This window comes from Cupressus sempervirens, chromosome 2 (genome assembly GCF_028749045.1).
Source record: "Cupressus sempervirens isolate cs-2001-9-10 chromosome 2, ASM2874904v1, whole genome shotgun sequence".
Taxonomy (NCBI): domain Eukaryota; kingdom Viridiplantae; phylum Streptophyta; class Pinopsida; order Cupressales; family Cupressaceae; genus Cupressus; species Cupressus sempervirens.
The window spans coordinates 224,329,379-224,348,487 of NC_143119.1; the positions used below are offsets into that span (position 1 = coordinate 224,329,379).

Here is a 19,109-nt window from a genome sequence, read left to right on the forward strand (position 1 = left end):
TTCTTGAGTCGCCAGTTCCTGAAGTTTTGACAAGTCTCAGGTTGCTGAGGAGGTCCTATTTTTTGTTTCCAAGTCACAGAGACAGAGCCAGAGTTCAAGGGTTTTTAATGTTTTGATTTCCTCATTAAGGGTTAGGGTTTCTTGCAACCCTCAGTTCTGTACCTTCCAGGCCCTCTTTCCCGACTCCATGGCCCAATGGATCATTCTCAGGCACTGGTCATGCATTGAGTAGGCTCATACCCCCTACGAGTCGCCAAAAGTGTTGCCTCTAGTTTTACCGCCAAGGATTTAAATTTTGAAAGCGTGGCTCGTGTAAAGGTTAGTCTCGAATTAGTATTTTAAATCTTACGACTTGCAGGTTTCTGGCCATCAGATCTAAGCGGTACTGACGATTGGCGCCATCGCGCTATTAGGGAAATGCACGATATTTATTATAGCACGATGATGCCCTGACAACAAGTTGCAGGGGTGGGTCCGGCGTTCCGCATGTCAAAAAAGGTTCTTGACGCCCTTGGCGCTATGTCACTATCGCATATCAGCCAAAAAATCTCCATAATGACATAGTGCCTAGCTGAAATAGTCACGACGGCAAGTTTCAACGACTAGCAGAATCAGGTGTTGCGGCAACAAATCGAAAGGAACCATGTGTGCCAGGTCAGAGTTCCTATTGACATGGCTAACACAGTCAGGGCTTACGTTCACCACCGTCGGATCAGCTCGGATCAACGGTAAGTGCCATCGCACTATGGAGGAGTTGCGCGAGGATTATGACAGCGACATCACGCCCTGGTGACATGTGCTAGGTGGGGCCGTGTCTCAAGGTGATGCCAGGTGTATCGACATGGAGGGCGGAAGCACGAGGTACAATGAGTCCTCACGATTGTCGGATTAGGTCACATCAACGGATGGCACCATCTCACTATGGCAGAGATGCACGGATTTTATCATGGTGACATAGCGACCATCTGCCACATGGATCGACAAGACTAAGTCTCACCAAGGATTGCCAGGTGTCATCCAGAGTGCGGTGCAATTGCAGACAAGGCGCTGAGTGGGATGGGTCCGGTTGTAGATCGCAGAGTACGGCAGGTCAGAAGTTTCATGGTAAAGGGAAAACAAGTTTCATGGCTTGGAGGTTTCAAAAAATGGTGAGGCGCCATGGTGCCAATGAAAAGCCCATGCATTTTCCGATGGCGACATAGCGCCCAAATGAAAAGTTCATCGTGGCAAGGAATGATCAGATGGATAGGTCCCAGCGGGTGCCATGCAAGCGCAGTCGACGTGGTGAATCAGATGGGGACACGTGTAAATCTTAGGGCACACTGTTAGTGGGCACTATGGCGCTATGGGAATTTGGTCTCGATTTTTGCATAGCGACATGGCGCCTAGCTAACACGTGGTCGCTCTGTGGATCAGGTCTTGGGTTATCAGCTAGTGTTTTGTTGAACCAAATGGGGAGGTGCCATGTGTATGAGTCAGTGCATAGCATACAGTCGGCCCAGTAGTCTCAGTATGAATGGCGAGTCTTCACAATCGTTGAATCTGCGAGGATCTACGATTGGCACTGTCTGGCTATCGAGAACTGCCCGGGAGTTAACATCGGTGACATAGCACCCGTGCACCACGTGTCTTAGCAGGGCCACATTTCATGCCGCCGGTGCAGTCAGATTTAAGTGACGAACAGACCAACAAGGAGACACCACGTATCAGCGGGCCCGATGAATCAATAGAGAAGGAGGGTCGCGGGAGGTCAAGTTTTGTGACCGTCAGATCTACAGAGATCAGCGATAGGTGCTATCTTGCCATGGAGAAGCCACATGAGTTTTATGATAGCGAGTTAGCACCCATGCATCGTGTGTCCTCGTGGGCCTAGATTTGGAAGCACAGTAAGTAAAACGGTAGACGGTTGGCAGTCATTGCAATCGTCGCAGTTGACGTGGCAGTTAATGTAAGGTTATGGCAAGATGATGAAAGGTGGCACAGTCAGGTTGAAACCCTTAGGCACTATGGTGGTATCAAGATCTTTGAAGACTTTTCCAATAGCGACATAGTGCCCAGTCACACGAAATGGGTGGTAAGCACCCAATCAAATGTAAGAGACTGCCAGGGTGGCAAGATCGAAAGGTGTGATTGGCCTGCATGGCCCAGTTGGCTTGTCAAGCCTGTTTGACTGATCGATTCTGATGGGTGCACAAATCATGAATGATGAGAAATCTAGGTTTTGCCACAATCTGATAGTGGGATTAATTGCTACCAACTCGGAATGAATGCCAAGCGCAGGAAGACACTCCATCCATCCGGGCGATCCATCTTCCATGTCAGAGAATGTTGTGGCGTCGTTCCTATCTTCTCCAGGCTCTTTCTCAGAGGGATATCGGATTTCTTGGTATGTAGGCCATGTTCAATCAGATCTTTGATTGGATTCTCAGGATAGGAAGTTAATGCCAGTAGGTGAGAAGTGAATGTAATGCAAAAATTTTCAGTTATGCCTAATCTATAAAGGCAATTTGGTGATCTGTTCTTAGGGTTGACTCTTCCTAATTTTCTCTGCTACTGCTTGCAGACTTGCGATGTAAAATACCTTTGTCTCTGAGCTAGATAAACATCTTGTATCATCTCCTTCAGCCATCAACATGTATGTGTATCGTTTTGCCTCTCATTGATGTATTGTTGAGATCAGTGGTCTGCATACTATATCTATCTTTGGCCTATTGAATAATATACAAGTGAAATCTTCTATTCCTGGTGTTATTCAATTGGTCTCCTAATTTGTATGTGGCTATTGGTCAATATAAGTCTGAATGAATGTATGACCTTGAATGTTACCCTAGTTCTGTAGTGCATATATGGGCAGAAATGAGTCTGAACACTTTGTTTTGGTGCATCACTGCCTTAGATTAGACTAGGTAGATTCGCTTTAATGCTCCCTTTCCCTTCTAAGAATAGATAGGTGCACCCTGACAGTAAGAGGAAGCTGGCCTTCTCCGGAGACTCAACCTCATAGTTCAGGTCCCACAGCTTGGAGGTTGTTTCCATGTTTCACTAGGTTGTCCTCATGCATAGGCCTTGGACAAGGGTGCAAACCTATGTGACAACAATACTCTGAAGTCCTAAATATTCCTCTTGCAATTTTAGAAAAGATGATCTATGTAACATCATGAGCTGTACTATAGAATTTAACTCTTCTTCTTCATCCCATAAATCTAGCCAAATAGATGTGCTTAAATCTAGTAATGGTTGGGCTGGAGGATATAAATCAAATTTCTTCATTGCTTGGCTATTTGGAATGGTCATATTCCCTATCGACAACTTATGTATGCATTAGTTGTGGCTAACCATGGTTGACCTAGGATGATAGGCTAACCAGATAGATTAACTTTGGGGGATAAAATAATGAATTCTACAAGATATTTTAGAGAATCAAAGGTTACAACTATGTTTTCTATCATCCCATCAGGGGTGACAGTAGAACTATCTGCAAGTTATAGAAATGTTGGTGTAGCCCTTAGCCCTTCTATTTTAAACTTCTTCATAGTATCCTTGGTCATAAAATTTATAGTAGCTCTAAGATCTATTAAAGCATTTTTAACAAATTGATCTTTTACATCGACATTGACCACCTGACTTCCTGGATCAAAATATTTTGGTGTGATCAATTTCCCTAACATGATGTCAACTAATTGTCCCAAAACATGGACTATGGTGGGGTCCTTTTTCCTCCTTCTAGGCTTCTTCAAGCAAGCTTCTCTAATGGCTTTTCCATAAATTGGAACATCCTTAATGGCTTGAAATAGGGGTATTTGAACATGTATGTTTTTCAGTTGATCAACAATATTAAGGGGCTTTTCCTCTATTTGTTTGGGTTTCTTTTGTATAAGTTTTTTTGGAAAAAGAGGTTCCATAGCTGGTTGAGCTTGGGTTGACATGGTAACATTGCTTGGGTCAACTGTTTCAGCAACCAAGGGTTCTGATGCTATAGAAGAGTGGTATTTCTATTATAAGAGGCAGTTTAGGTACTGGTAAAGTTGTACCAGATCTCATATGTATATTTATAACACCCAAAGCATAAGCATGATACTGTTGAGCATCAACACTATACATGGGTTATTGTGGCTATTGGCTATTCTGGTATGGTTGAGGTTGTGCAAGTAACTGTGTTTGCTTATGAGTTCTAGGATTTGTAGGTAGTGGCATCAGGGTAGGTTGTTGAACTAGAGATGGTAATTGTGGAGTACCAATATTTTGGTTAGGCCATTGCTAAGATCCCTTCCATTGGTTTGGAGACTACCAACTCCCTTGGGGTGATTGCAATCGATTCTATTGGTTCTACTAGTAGTTTTTTTGGTTTTTCCATTGGTTACTCTATTGGTTAGGTTAGGGTGGTTTGGAATTCTAAGGCCATTGGAATTTTTGTGGGTTTTTTTGCCCATCATTGTTCCAATTGAGTTGATTTTATGGAGGACCTTGGAGATTATGGTTTTTCCATTGATTACCATATGAATTTGAATTTTGCAAAGGGTCCTAAAGCATACCTTGATGTTGGGCCCATGGTCAACATTGAGAAACAAAGAATACTTTCTCATCATCTCCATCTATCTTGACATACTCAGTTGGAAGATGTTGATTCTCCATGCTTGTGACTAGTTTACATTGGCAATCCTTCTTTTTCTTTCGATGATGAGGGTAGTATTTAGCTAGTTGTAACTTAACTTCTGCATACTCCTTCTTTTTAGTCATTATGTCAATATGTGTAGTGACATCATTGATGACGTCTTGTTTAAAATCTGACAATAGGTGAGATATCTCAAGCTTGGAAATGCCTTGACTAATTCCTTTAGTGATTGTGGAATGAGGTCCTCGGCCTTTCTTCTTGGTTGACCTTGAATAGTTCTAACAGATCTTCTTGAGGTCCTCCCAAGAAGCTTGATATACATCACCACCAACCATCAAGTCTAGTGCTTCTAGAGAGTCATCATTCACACCTCTTAGAAAGACTAGCTTTTGTGAATCCTCAGACAACACATGCTGAGGGTTCTTCTATAGTGTATATAGAAAACATGAAACATTGTCCTCCAATGTTTCTTCCTCCTTTTGAGATATCCTAAAGACATCATCTCCTCTTGAATTAAATGATTTGTAATACTCTTTGTACTTATCTAGAAACAAAGTTTGCATTTCATCCCAACTTCCTACTGCATTGGCTCCTAAGCCCATGAACCATCATAGAGTTGATTCTTTCAATTTAGTTGGAAAATATTTAAGCTTATGGGCATTAGTGTTGTCATCAAAACTATGATAAAGTATGTCAAATTCAAACAAGAAAGTATCAGGGTCTTCAGTTGCAAGGCCATAGAACTTTGGAAGGGTAGTTGCAGGTATATTCTTAAGATTATCAATATTTACAAGGCTTGGGAGAGGAAATGGAAAAGTAGGTTGTGCCATGACTGGAGGTATTAGATTATGAGGTTGCTTCTAAAGAGGGACATTGGGTACTGGATGATTAACAACTAGTGGATTTAGAGTAGTGTTATCAAGAAAACTAGACAATACTTTAGTAAAAGGTGGAAGACCGCCTGTATCTATTGTTTTAGCTCTTGATGATGATGCTATGGGAAGAACAAGGCTTGCATCTTCAAAAGGTAACTCAACTTCTTCTTCTTCAATTTCTTCATTCAAATTAATAGACTCCTATGGAAGAAATCTACCATATTCATCTCATCATCTTCCTCTTTGATGCATGCAATTAAAATTTTCACACTAGTGAAAGAAACCTCAAAAGTAGAAATTTCTAAAAAAGTTGCATAAGAACTATGACTCAAAAATGCTTCTAGCTTTACACCATCGCTGAAAATGGTGCCAAAAATAGTTTGCCTCAATAGGTGTATCATAGTCATGCTCTGGGTCATGCTTAGGAATAATATATTCAAACTAAGGACTATTTTTCCCACTATGAGGTGCATTTGATCGTGTCAACCCAAGGACGTATACTTGAAATGGTTAGCACAATATGTGCACTATGTCTCTTAATGAGTCACTAAGCCTATGCTACATGAAAGTAAAATGCAAGGAAAATAACTTATACTATTTTTGTAGGAAACTAGAACACTTAACTCTATGAATACTGGAAATACAATGAAAGGCATAAAAATATCCCAACTTAGTTCATCCACTAGAACTGTTCTCACATATGTTGCAGGAACATTCATGAAGTGTGATGCTACAGGAATGAACTTACAACTTCTACTTAAAATATGAAGAATTCTTGGAAATAAATATATTCTATCCTTATCTAATCCACCTTCCAAGTGGGCCCACTTGGTTGGCTGCACTAAACTACTAACACAAGATAGAAGCCAAAAATGATTTTATTACATTTTAGAAATTCATTACATAACATAGAACTACAAAACACAACTATAAAAGTGAACAGTCTATTCTCATAAACTCTTTCTCTAACTGGCTTAACTAACACACTTGGGTCAATTCCTATATATAGGAGATCGACACTTATTCCATAACAAAAAAGTAAATGACCTAGCTTTAAATTCACAGGAGAGAAATAACAAAAATAACAACTCAAGGCAGGAAGAAGAAATAACAGTTTAAGGTGGGAATAATAAAGTTTGAACATCTACTCACCATGGGAATAAATGTAGAGAGGGAAATCAGTCTTCATAGCTCCTCCTTACTCACTGCCATGTCTTCTGGCACTATTACAACTTTTCTCCACTGTGGTTTCTCCTTAGCATTCTCTTCTCTTTAAATGTTGTTCATGCTCATCTTTCATTCTTCATTAACATGTTAGCTACAATATAGAGACATTTTTTAAAATAAAAATTTATCAAATAAATTCAAATATAAGAACATACATTTTTATAACTATATGAAATACTACATAATATATATAATACTAGCAAAAGATGGTATAGTTTCTACACATAGGTTTATCATAGGTTTGGTAAACATAGATCCACAAATGTTTTGACAAAAATAAAATAGATTATCAAAAAATTGTTTAAAACTATCATGAAATAAGAGAAATATTTGGTCTCATCACCTATGATAGTATCATGATGATGTGTGCCAATGTGCAAGTGTGTACAAAATGTATGACACATGTTATGATTGAAATACTAGTATGGGTATTTGATAAAGAAGAACAAAGCATAACAGAGAACTGTGTTGTATGACTTAAGGAATTATTTTGGTGAAAAATAATTACTAAGTCATGTTTAGCCAATTTTGTGGATATTGATCCATAAGTTATTTTATATTATGTAAGGTGTGTGAAGACATGAAGGCTGATCGAAAAAATATTTTCTAATTTGTGAAGTATAAGTAGAGATCTTATCTTGCATAGATAAGTGTTTGATCTATGTGATATTTGTGATAGATGTGAAGTTGATGAGATGATATGTAAACTGTGTGATACAAGATCTAATGTATGATAAAAGAAAGTGTGAATTACAATAGTCAAAAGTATTGTATGTATATCTATTCTTGTGAAGAACTTTATTGTATAAATGCATGTTAGGGTAATGAGATTTTCTTGTATACATTGTATTTGATCTAAAAACTCCTAACATGGTTGAGGCTTATAACAAGGTTTAGTCCTCTAAAAAGGACTTGAGACACTATATGTACTTCATAGACTCCTAATAGGGTCAATATCCTTAACAAGATTCTTTTGTTTAGTGGATCATGTAGTGGGTATCATCCCCACTAGGGTTTTCCCTTGGTTAGTGTTTCCCTAGTTAACAAATAATGGTGTCATGAGTTCTTTGTGTGCATGGTTATATTTATTGTTCATAATTTTTGGTTTACTTTCATATATAAGTTATAAAGTAATTAGCAATATCTAGTTGTAGGAAAAAGTTTGTAGAATCTTGATTCACCCCTCCTCTTAGTATTATCTATTTCTAATAATTAGTATCAGAGCTTAGTTACTCTAAAGAAGTTTAATAGCTTAAGTAAGATCCCTATGAATATGGAATAGTTAAAGAAAAACCTTGAATAATCTCTTGAATAGAATGACCTTCTTATGAAATAAAGAGATAACCTAAAAGATAGGTATGAAGATGAAAAAGTCTACATTGGAAAACTAAAAGACAAGATTGAAGATCTAAAATATCGCAAGGAATCAATTGTGCAAACTAGTGAAAATGATGAAGTTGGAAATATCAAGAAAGAATATGAGATCTTGAAATATGAATTAAAAAATGTTGAACTTAATTCAAATCTTAAGAAAGATGGTTGTAAGATTGAAAGTAAACTAAAAATTTAGAATAAAGACCTTACATTCCAATTGAGTCAAGTGACATCTAAATTAGATGCTATCAAGATTGAGCATGTAGAATTAGAAAATTACAATATCCTTGTGAAAGGAAAATTGACACAAGATATGAAATAGTTAGAGAAACTTTATTCTAGTAGTGAGAAGATTGATGAACATATATTTCACCAGAGACCTTCTTATGATAAGATAGGACTTGTATATCTTATTGGAGAAAAATTAGCCAAGAAAGTTGAAATTAAAAGTGAATCAGATCCATTTATTGAATCCCCTAAAGAATTTGATCTAAGTAAGGTAGAATCAAGAACAACTATTGAAGTATTTAAAGAAATTGAATTAGTTGATTTTTCAACAAAAGATGGTGAACCTAAGAAAATAGAGCAAGTTGGTAAGCCTAAGAAAGATGAACCACCCAAGGAAGTAACACATGAGTTCAAAGGTAGATGTTTCATATGAAACAAAGTTGGTCATATGAAAAGAGATTGTAGAGGTAAGTCTTTTAAACCTATTACTAATTTCTATTGTTATAATTGTCATGGTTATGGACATAAAATAGTAGATTGTAAGAAACCTAAGTTTGATGGTAATATTGAAAATAGTAGAATGTTTAGGAACACTAACCCTATAGGTAATAAAAGAGGGAGATCACAGAGAAGATCTAATGATGGAAAGAGACCTAATGGATAAAAGAACTAGTTTGTGTGTTACAAGTGTACAAACTTGGACACATTGCAAGAAATTGTAGCACACTTGAAAGGTGGAATGGAACCAATTAGAGAAGAAATGCACATGTATGTTAGTTATGTAATAACTTCAGAAATACACCAAGATATTAGAGAATGGGTAGAATAACCTTCAATAGGAATCCTAACTAAAGAAGGAACAATAATAGAAAGGATAGAAGGAATAAAAATGACAGTGATAGTAGTCAGAAGGAAGCAATCAAGGAACATGTTGATGAATTCAAAGAAGCATTTATGAAAGCTAAGGATCCAAAAAGTTCTTATACACTTTTGGTGAAATAATATTTTGATGCACTTGATGAGAAATTGAAGTCATCAATTTATGACTCATCCTACCTAAATTAAGAAGTTTTAGAAGAGGCATAGTGTTAGTTGGTTAGAATTGATGTTAGAGAGAAAGTTAGAAGTTTCACAGTTAACAAAAGGTAGAGGACATAGACATGAAGCTATTCTCAAGTGTGCAAGCTTTAGATATGATTAGAGTAAGAGGGAATTCAAAAAACAAGTTTACTAGTGAACAAAGACAATATTTGAATTTGTGGTAGATATGCATATAATGTGTAGTACAATTTGAAATAATTTAAAGACCATGAACAAGATTGTGAGTACCATTTGTTAATGCAATGTGTCTTAAGAAAATTGAAGAGTGATTTGAAAATGCTTTAAATTGTCAAAAGAAGTTCTTGAAGTGTAAAGTTTTAGAAGACCTAAAACATCATTTTAAGGTATTTTATGAAGCTAAATCTAAGTTTTTTAGTGAATACAACTAAATTTCAATGGCTATTTAGACCATTTATAATGTGAGTAAAAGGCCATAGTATATATTAAAGAAACATCCATTTGTTTCTCTTATAGATGACCTATTATGCACATTTTTACAATTTTTGGAGAATTTGCTTCATGTTGAAGACATCAGAAGCTATATACATTGTAAAATTGAGAGCATAGGTGATGAAGACATACACAAGAACTTATGGACTATGTGTAAAAGTGACCTATCCTTGAAGCCTAAGTATGCATATCTAAGTGAGTTTAATTTAGTAAAGAATATGTTTTATATAAGTTTGACAATAATGATTGGACCTGAATCATTCTAAGTAGGGTACATGATGATATATTCTTGTTAGGTGATGCATAAGTTGAAATTGATAATGACCTAATTCACAAGGTTACATTATTGACTAAAGAGGGATGCAATCCTATAAATGAGAAGAATGTAAGGAATATGGTTGAGACAAACCTATATACAATATTTGATGGAAGGAACATGAAGGTAGATTCAATTCAAGACAAAGGAGTAAAATTTTTGAGTAATATATTATGGTACACATTTATCCATGGCTCAAGGCTTAACTTAGTATGAACTAGATACATAAATGTAGCTTATGTAATGGAAATTCAAGAAAGAAAAGTAAATTTGTGTGAAATTATCAAATTATTGTGAATATGTGTAAAGTAGTAGAGAGTGCGGAATGCAAAGTTGAGCAAAGTAGTGTGGAAGTGAAGGAAAATTAATTGCTGAGGTTTTGATGAGTGATCTAAGGTTTGGTATTTGGATATGAGGTTTGTGACCTAGTCTACAAGGTTTGATAGTGATTAGTTTTGTTGACAGGATAGTGGAAAGAATAGGGAAAGAAGAAAATAACAATAAACTATTTGTTTGAGCAGTGAGCTCTTCTTGTAGTTAAAATTGCATGTTTGGGTAGTGGGCTCTTCATACATACATTGTACTACAACTCCTAATAGGGTCCATTCTCTAAAAAGGAACTTATACATCAATATATTAATTAATGGGTATCATCTTGACTAGGGTTTTCCCTTGGTTAGGGTTTCCCTAGTTAACAAAATATGGTTTATGAGTTATCTTTGTGCATTTCTATTGTTATTATTCAACATTACTTTATTGCTTTTTTATGCATGGTTTGAATAAAGTAAAATATCCTATTGGTTACTAAAGTTTGTAGATTACTTATTCATGCTCCCCTCTCAGTAATCCCCATTTCTAACAATTGGTATTAGAGCACAGTTACTTTGATGAGGCTTAACAGCTTAAGTAAGATCCCTATGGATATGGAATAGTTGAAGAAGAACCTTGAAGAAGCTCTTGAACAAATTGATCTCCTTATTGAAGAAATAGATAAGTTGAAGGACAGATATGAAGATTCCAAAGTATACATTGGGCAATTAAAGGAAAAGATTAAACATCTAAAATCCAAGCTTGAATATAATGAATCTAGAACTATTGATGATGATTATTCAAAGTTGAAGATAGAATACAAGATCTTGAAGCATGTGTTGAAAATTATAAATTTGAAGTTAACTCAAAGAAATGATCCTATAAAAAATTGAATATGATTTAAAGATTGAAAATGTAGATCTTAGAGCAAGTCTGGTGATGAGTTCTGATAGTGCTCTATTTTTATTAACCTTTTACCTCCTACATTTCCCACTTCTTTGGCATGAAATTCCCTTTTTGCTAAACTATTGATAGGAAAGTAGAATATTTAGTACTTCTTAAAATAGGGAAGAATAATTCCTAAAAAGCTATTAATTATAAGAAAATGATATATTTTGAATGGTGTTGCTACATGACCTAAGGATGCATGAGTATGGAGCCAGCCATTTAGTTGGAAGAGCAGCTTGAAAGTTGTAATTTTGCTATGTTATTTTGGGCAGATAGCTCTAAATGTTTAACAGATCAATTTTGGGTCATATGCTATCTTGGACAATGTTTTTTGTAATCTGTTATGTATTGTCCGAAAAGGAAGATGTATGGGATGATCATAATTCTGATTTTTCATGCTCTGTTACTAACAAATCTACTATTACAAATGTGCCAAGCCATCCAGATAATGATCTTAGCCAAGGAGAAGAAACTAGTAGTGAAATCTTGTTAAGTGTTGATGAGATTTTTGATTTGTTGGCTCATGATTTTGAAACGTATGCTAGTCTATCCAAGGATGCTTGTGCTTTTCCATGTTTTTCAATTCCTTATGGTGAAGTCATTTCCCCTAAATTTGATGTTGAAGAAGATGTAGTTTCAGAATATGTTATATCAAGTTTTGGAGGTGTATGTGATGGTAGTTCATAAATTAATACACATGATGACTTCTATGTTGAGAATGAAGATGTAGAGATAAGGTCTATTGCTAGTTCATTTTCTTCTTATTTTCATAAGGTTGAGATACATTCAGATTACTCATGTGATGAGGAAAATAATATTGATGAGGTGATTTATTTTAGTGAGTTATTTGAGGGAAACATTGATACGGATCAGCATATTGTGAACATGCAATTTTACGATGATTCTTGTGATTTGTTATCTAATCAATTGTTTGAGTGTGAAGAGGTTGCATATGTTCAATCTAATTTATGGAGTACTGATTTTGCAAACAAGGAGAAATCAAATTTTATATACTCTTCACACTTGGAGGCACAAGGTGAGTTACAAATTGATTGATGTAACTCATTGAATGAAGTAGAATACCAAGCTTTTGTGTTTTTGGTTGAAGGAATCCATGATTTAGTTAGTAGTGATCAATTTTAGTTTGTTGTCAGTTGTTATGGTCATGCTCATTTCAGTTTTTTGTTAGTTTCTATGGTCATGCTCATTCATATTTTCATAGTGAGCAAGATGAAGAAAGTATGTCTGATTTTTATATGCACTATGAAGATGATGATAGTTTTGTTTTTCCTAATGAGATGATTGCAAATGTTGATGTGCTAGGTGAAACAAATGGAAATGAGAATTTCAGTTTACCTTAGGAGAATGTAAATGAAAATCAAGTGTATGATAGAGGTAAGGAGATTTGAAACTTTTTGGTGGCCCAGGGCCATCGTTTGTACATAGTAGGTGGTAGTTGTTTCTTGTTGTCAATAAGCTATTCGAGAGAGTTTTTGAAGTGTAGTGTGTGGTCTTCTTCTTCCAGAGATCTAAATCCTTGCCATGCCCACAAGGGACATGCATCCCAAGATAGAGCCACTGTTGGCACTCAAAATTGCGTTCCCATTTTGAGTATCTATGTCAAATTTTGAGTCAATTCAAGCCCTTTAAATGCCCATAAATGAGATTGTACCCGACTATACTTGAGAAGCCCAAGAGGTGTTTAATGTTTCTAACACCATGTATTCAGCATATCCACTTGTTCCATGCTAATAAAATGTCATTCTAAGTCATTTCGTGAAGTCCCGTTTTAAGTAATTGTCAAATCTGCATTTTCACATAAGTATCAAACAATGATAGGAGGCCATGTTTGCAACTGAATATCTCACACCTAGAAATGTTTCATGGCTCATTGCTTTGGGAGTTTCTAGTGTCCATACCTAAGAGCCTATGTTTCAGATTTTGAGTCATTTTGAATCTGTTTGTCTATGTTTTAAATCCCTCAAAGTTGGTCAATTATCAATGTCATGCTGATATGAAATGTTTAGAATTTTGGGAAGCCCTGTTCGACATGCTGTAATTTTGACCTAGTTGACCAAAATGTTGAAATTCCTTTTGCATTGCATTTTAGATGTCGAAGACTTGTTATGTTTCAAGTTTTAGCTTATGAGGAATCAATTTGATCAGTTTTCAAATGCGATTCCAAACACAATTTCTATATTTTTACTGTGTAGGCAAATGCAGATTGTTTTGTACCCCTGTTCGGGACATCATAACTTGAGATCTGTGATTGGTAAGATCAAATGGAGTGTACCACTATGTTTTCCTCTAAAAATATACCAAGTGTGTTAGTTTGTAAGTCATGACAAATCTATATGCACACTTTTCCAAGTCAATTACATTTGCAAAAAAAATTTTCTGTCAGTGTTTCCAGTTTGCAAAATTTGAGTAACCCACTTTGACTAATTACCATTTGCATCCTATTATTCTTCATGAGCCCAAATTGAAGATCCATAATGTCCCCATGATAGAGAACAAACATCCCATTTTCCGTGCCCCCAAGCATTAGTTTACCCATTTTTCGAGGCTGATTTAGAATGCGATTTATGTTTTTTTAACATGTTTTCTTGCAGGTAATTCTAAGAGGTCAAATTTGACAGTGAATATCTTTTGACCCCAAATTTTTCATGAGATGAGCTTTGACAGGGTGTAAGTGTGTGGAACAAAGAGTTAGTGTGCTAGTTTTCAGAGATTGATTAGGTGTTCAGGTCAATATTTAAGGCCGATCAAGGGACCCTCTAGCATTAAATTCACAATTTGCAAAAAAGTTGATAAATGAGTTTTCATGATCAAATTAATGCTCAAAATCATTTCTAGTGAATATTAAAAGGTTAATGGGCCAGTTTGAGAAGTCAAGTGTTCGAAAATAATTTTTTTTTAGCCAGACCCACTTTGGGGTCCAACTAATTTCTCTAGATTGATAACATGTGAAGGATATTGTTTCAAATGAATATTGATATTTAATGTGAACTAAATAGTTGACTATAATGGAAATGTTCTCCGTTGAAATCATTGAGGGTTCTGAAAACAATGGTGATGATTTTCTTAGCTTGCCAATTCTACAAGGTGCCCCTATCAAGAGTTCCATGTCTCACAAGAATTTTGCAAAAATGCACTCCTTTTTACCAAGCATGAAATCCTCTGATGCCCAGAGTCTCCCTTTGGGTGGTAGTGCTAATGCTAATTTGGTTGAAGGCCAAGAAGGCATTGGACACAAGCTACAGGAATTGGAGAGAGAGTTGCTAAGCAACAATGATGACTCAGCTATTGCATGACATTAGCCCTGAATAAAGTAGTCACCTAGATTAGGAGTGGGTTGTTGGCACCGTGCAAACCCTTCTATCAAACAATGTCATTCTATCAACTCCAACCATCTTAGATGAATCCTATTTTCATCCTTACATCAAGAAGGAATGTCCAACAAGCCAAACTTGTAGACCTCATTAAGAAAATCAAAAGAAACCATTTATTTTGCAAATAGAGCCCAGGACATCACCGGTTCAGGCACAAATTGGTCAACGTAATTATCCTTTGAAGCTATTGGTGGAGTGTGCAACTACCATCTTTGAGACAAATGATGACCAAGAATCGACCTTGATAAGAAAGTTAAGGAGAATCAGCTCAGTTGATGGCGTTCCCATGCAACGACTTACTATTTATATGGTTGAAAGCCTTGTTGCATGGCCTGGCCCATTAGCACAAGGCTCATACACTAGTACAAAAACAACAATATATTACTAAATAAACTACTAAAAATTGTAGATATGTGACTAATTTTGATCATGTGACCAAAGGTGGTTTATTTCCAGACATTTATCTCCCAACCAAATTTATGACTAAACTATTTTAATCATCGATTAGGTCATTGATTTAGTCATTTATTGTTGTTATTTGGTAGTTTTTTGGGTTTTATATTTGGTAGTTTATTTAATCATTAATTTAGTCATATTAGGGCACGATGGAATTGAACCACCATCCTCCTACTTATAAAGCAGGTGCTCTTCCATTGAGCTAGTACCCTTTAAAGAATAATGCAAAAAATTGACAAAGTTATCTACCCAACATTAGATTTACCATGATCATGGTCACTATAACATGATGTACTCTTCTCAAAGAATACAAATTTTAGTTATTATGAAAAATAGTAATCTAAATCTTTATCAATAACAACTAAACAATTTTAAACTCTTTTGTTCAAGCATTATAAAATTATATTTCACGTTAATTACACTTCTCTAAATTATTGTAGTGATAGACTCTTATAAAATATAAATTGGTTCACTTTGGCCACACACAAGTATTTTTTCTTGTGCTAACTTTTTAGAAAAAGATACAATTGATTATACAATTTATGTTCAGAAAATAGACCTTTTAATTAAATAAAAACATTAAATTCCATTAAAAAATCACATCAAACCAACTATTTTTTTCTTTTCATACTCTTTGAAATAATTGAGCCTAGCTTGTGTGCATTGCAAAATAGAGTCACTTGTTGTCATGACAAAATGTAATCACCATAATAATACGAATGTCATAAGCATGCAAAAGTCAGGCATGGTGGATGTACAAAGGACATGTTGAACTATGTGAATTCCTACCATGAGCTAAGGAACTATTTTTTGGGAGGAAATTTTTGTGAGGAAAAAACAAAAGACTACTAAAAAAACCAATCCAACATGCTTCAACTCCAAGAATAACAATGCAACCAAATTTATTGTCCCTATAATTCCATTGTTAGACAAGTATAAACCCATTACAATAGTCAGATGTGAAACTATTGAATAACATGTATTGAATTTGGCTCAATTAATTTTGTCAAAGACATTGGAACTATATGTGAAAAAATGAAGAATATAATCAAGAAAAGAAAATATTAACATCATATTTACACTTTGTATGAACAAAATCTTGAATTTTATTCAACATGGTTAGAAGATATAAATAGGGTTCATTAAAATACAAAATGAAGAAAAAAGGTTTAAGATAACTTATGAATATATGTAAGAGCAACTCCAGTTTGATCATTTGAATTTGAATTTGGTTTCATCACACCACATTGGATGCAAACTCCCCACATAAAACTTGGATGGGGAGGGCATGTTGGATTGCTGCTAGATGCTTCTATATTATCTGGAAAAGAGTGTTACTGCATTAAATAATAGTAAATCATTTTCAATCAAATGTGTGACAACACCAAACAAGTAGACCTTTAAAATAGGCATAAAAAGAATTTCATGAAAGCCTATTTTTTCATACTTTTAACATATTCAAACATAGAAGCTTGCACCTCTCTACTTCCCACAGGTGTCATTCCTCCATCACACAATCTTTGTCTTTTTGTTCTGATTATACCCAAAGAATAAACATTGTAATGTAATAATTGGAAATTTTTAGACGAGAAAAATACTCAATAGATACAACAAAAATAAATAATAATTACTATCAATAGCCTTTTCAAATTATATTTTTTGAAATAGGAACTCTAGAGATGCCAAATTCTTAAGACAAGACACTTGAGCTTAGAGTTTCATAGCAATTTTGCTTGCAGGAGAGGTATGATTTTCAATAAAATGTGCAATTCTAGGTACTTATCTTGTAAAATTTGTGCATAAACAATATAGAAAGTACTATATTGATTTAAATTTTGGATTTAATGAATCCTAGGTACCAAGTGAAATCAGATAGACTACTATTCATTATACAATTATAGATTGATTTGAATGTGATTTCATTTTCAATTAAGTATTACAATAACAAAATCAAGTGAGTATGGCCATAAAAATAATATAGTTCAACAAAGTATTAACTTTTGGGTTTTTGCAAGTATGAATTTTTTGGTGAAATATGAATTAAAATGCTTTGGAATGGCCATGTTTTGATCCAAAAGACATGTCTTGTTATTTATAGGAGCTATTTAGAAATGGAGAAGTAGCTGAAGATATTCGTATACCCAAAAGGTGAGCCACCTTTGGTTCACTGGGGGCCCTGCAGAAGTATCTATTCTAAAGAAAGTCAATTCATTCAACAAATGGAATTATCAAGGACTCCATTTGTGACTTCCCATCTAGAAGAAGCACAAGTCTTCTTTCTTTCTTTTAGTGTAGCTATGATGGTCAAGTTTTTCTTCAAGAATAAAACATATGAAATGCCAAAAGTAAGACTATTTGTGAAAGACTACATTGATGGCGTGGGAAAAAAATATCCATATTGGAATCACAATTTGGGTGCCAATTAATTTATTATATCTTTCCATGACTAGGTAGTAATACATATTTAAATTAGTATAAACAGATTAGTATACGTTCAATTCTCTATTTTTTTCATTTTCATTTTTTTGATGAATTATCTACATGGCCTAATTACTTCGTTGGCAAATCCATTTTTATACAACAACCCAATTCCGGTGTTGTGCAATGAAAAAAGTTTAGAAGGGTTTAATCCCATGATGCATGCATCACTCCCTAAAATAAATTTGATAACATATCATTACAGAAATCACCATTTATTTGGCGGACATCCACCATTGGAGTGCACAATTATGGCATTTTTTGTAGGTTCCAAACATGGATTGTGCACTCTCTGCTATTCAAACATTGGAATGGAATTGATAGTGGTCTAGATATTCAAGTCCATGATCAGTATGTTCTAGAGGCAATAAAGATAGCTTCTCTAAGTTTGATGTATCTTTGCTTTGGTTTTGAATAGTGAGTGCAATCAACCTCTCCAAGCGGACACTCTTGAGTTGACCTAGTCAAGATAAAACATATAGACCTCTCATAGTTTCTTTCTTTGTTCCATAATTCAATACCATAAGAAATTTTAGATTTTCCATTGACTTCAAAAATGAGGGAAGAAATTATTGATTAGTTGAAGAAAATAGTAGTAGCAGAGCCTCTGTTTCAAGCAAAGTCATCTCATACCAGTCATTTTCCTCCATAGGGACTGCATGATAGATCAGAAAGGTGCTCAAATTACATCATTGATCTTGTGGGTTATGACTATTAATTGATAGTACTATATTTTCATGTAAAATAGAAATAGTTTGATAAATAAGAGAAATAAGTTGCTGAGAGCAAGGATATAGATATGTAAAGTTATAACTATAAGAAAAATATTTTTGTGACTGAATCATTGAGATATTTCTTGGATTGAAATACATGTATGAATGGAGAGTAGCTACACATTGGATGCATTATGATTAAGAAACTCCCACTTTTCTAGAAAACCATGATCCTTCCTATCCATCAGAAACCTCTTTCTGGGGACTACACTAGCCCGACATCCCAAATATAGGGCCAATTTTCTAATTGCACCATGTTGAGAAAAGTACATCTTTGATGAATTTCCATGTGAGATTGCTACTCTTTTCCTAATAAGTGCTATGACATCAGCTTAAATTTCAAACAGAATAACCAAAGAACTCTATATGGGAAAGAGAAGTACCTTGGAGTGGTTTTCAAATCCAAAAGATTTCTACTACCATGATCTGACAAGATAGACAAGGCATCATGCCACTGTAATTTTAGTGGAAACCTATAGAATCCAAACAATAGCTAAAAGAATAATGTCCAATACCCAAAAATAGCAATATATGAAAGCAAAAAAGTTACTCTGCTCAAGAACAGAGGAT

At 35.0% G+C, this 19,109-nt stretch overlaps 1 pseudogene; it reads left to right on the forward strand.

Moving 5' to 3' along the window:
- Positions 1-1,648: 1,648 nt before the first annotated feature.
- LOC149571862 (putative glycosyltransferase At5g03795) lies at positions 1,649-18,184 on the forward strand (annotated as a pseudogene).
- The last annotated feature ends 925 nt before the right edge of the window (positions 18,185-19,109 follow it).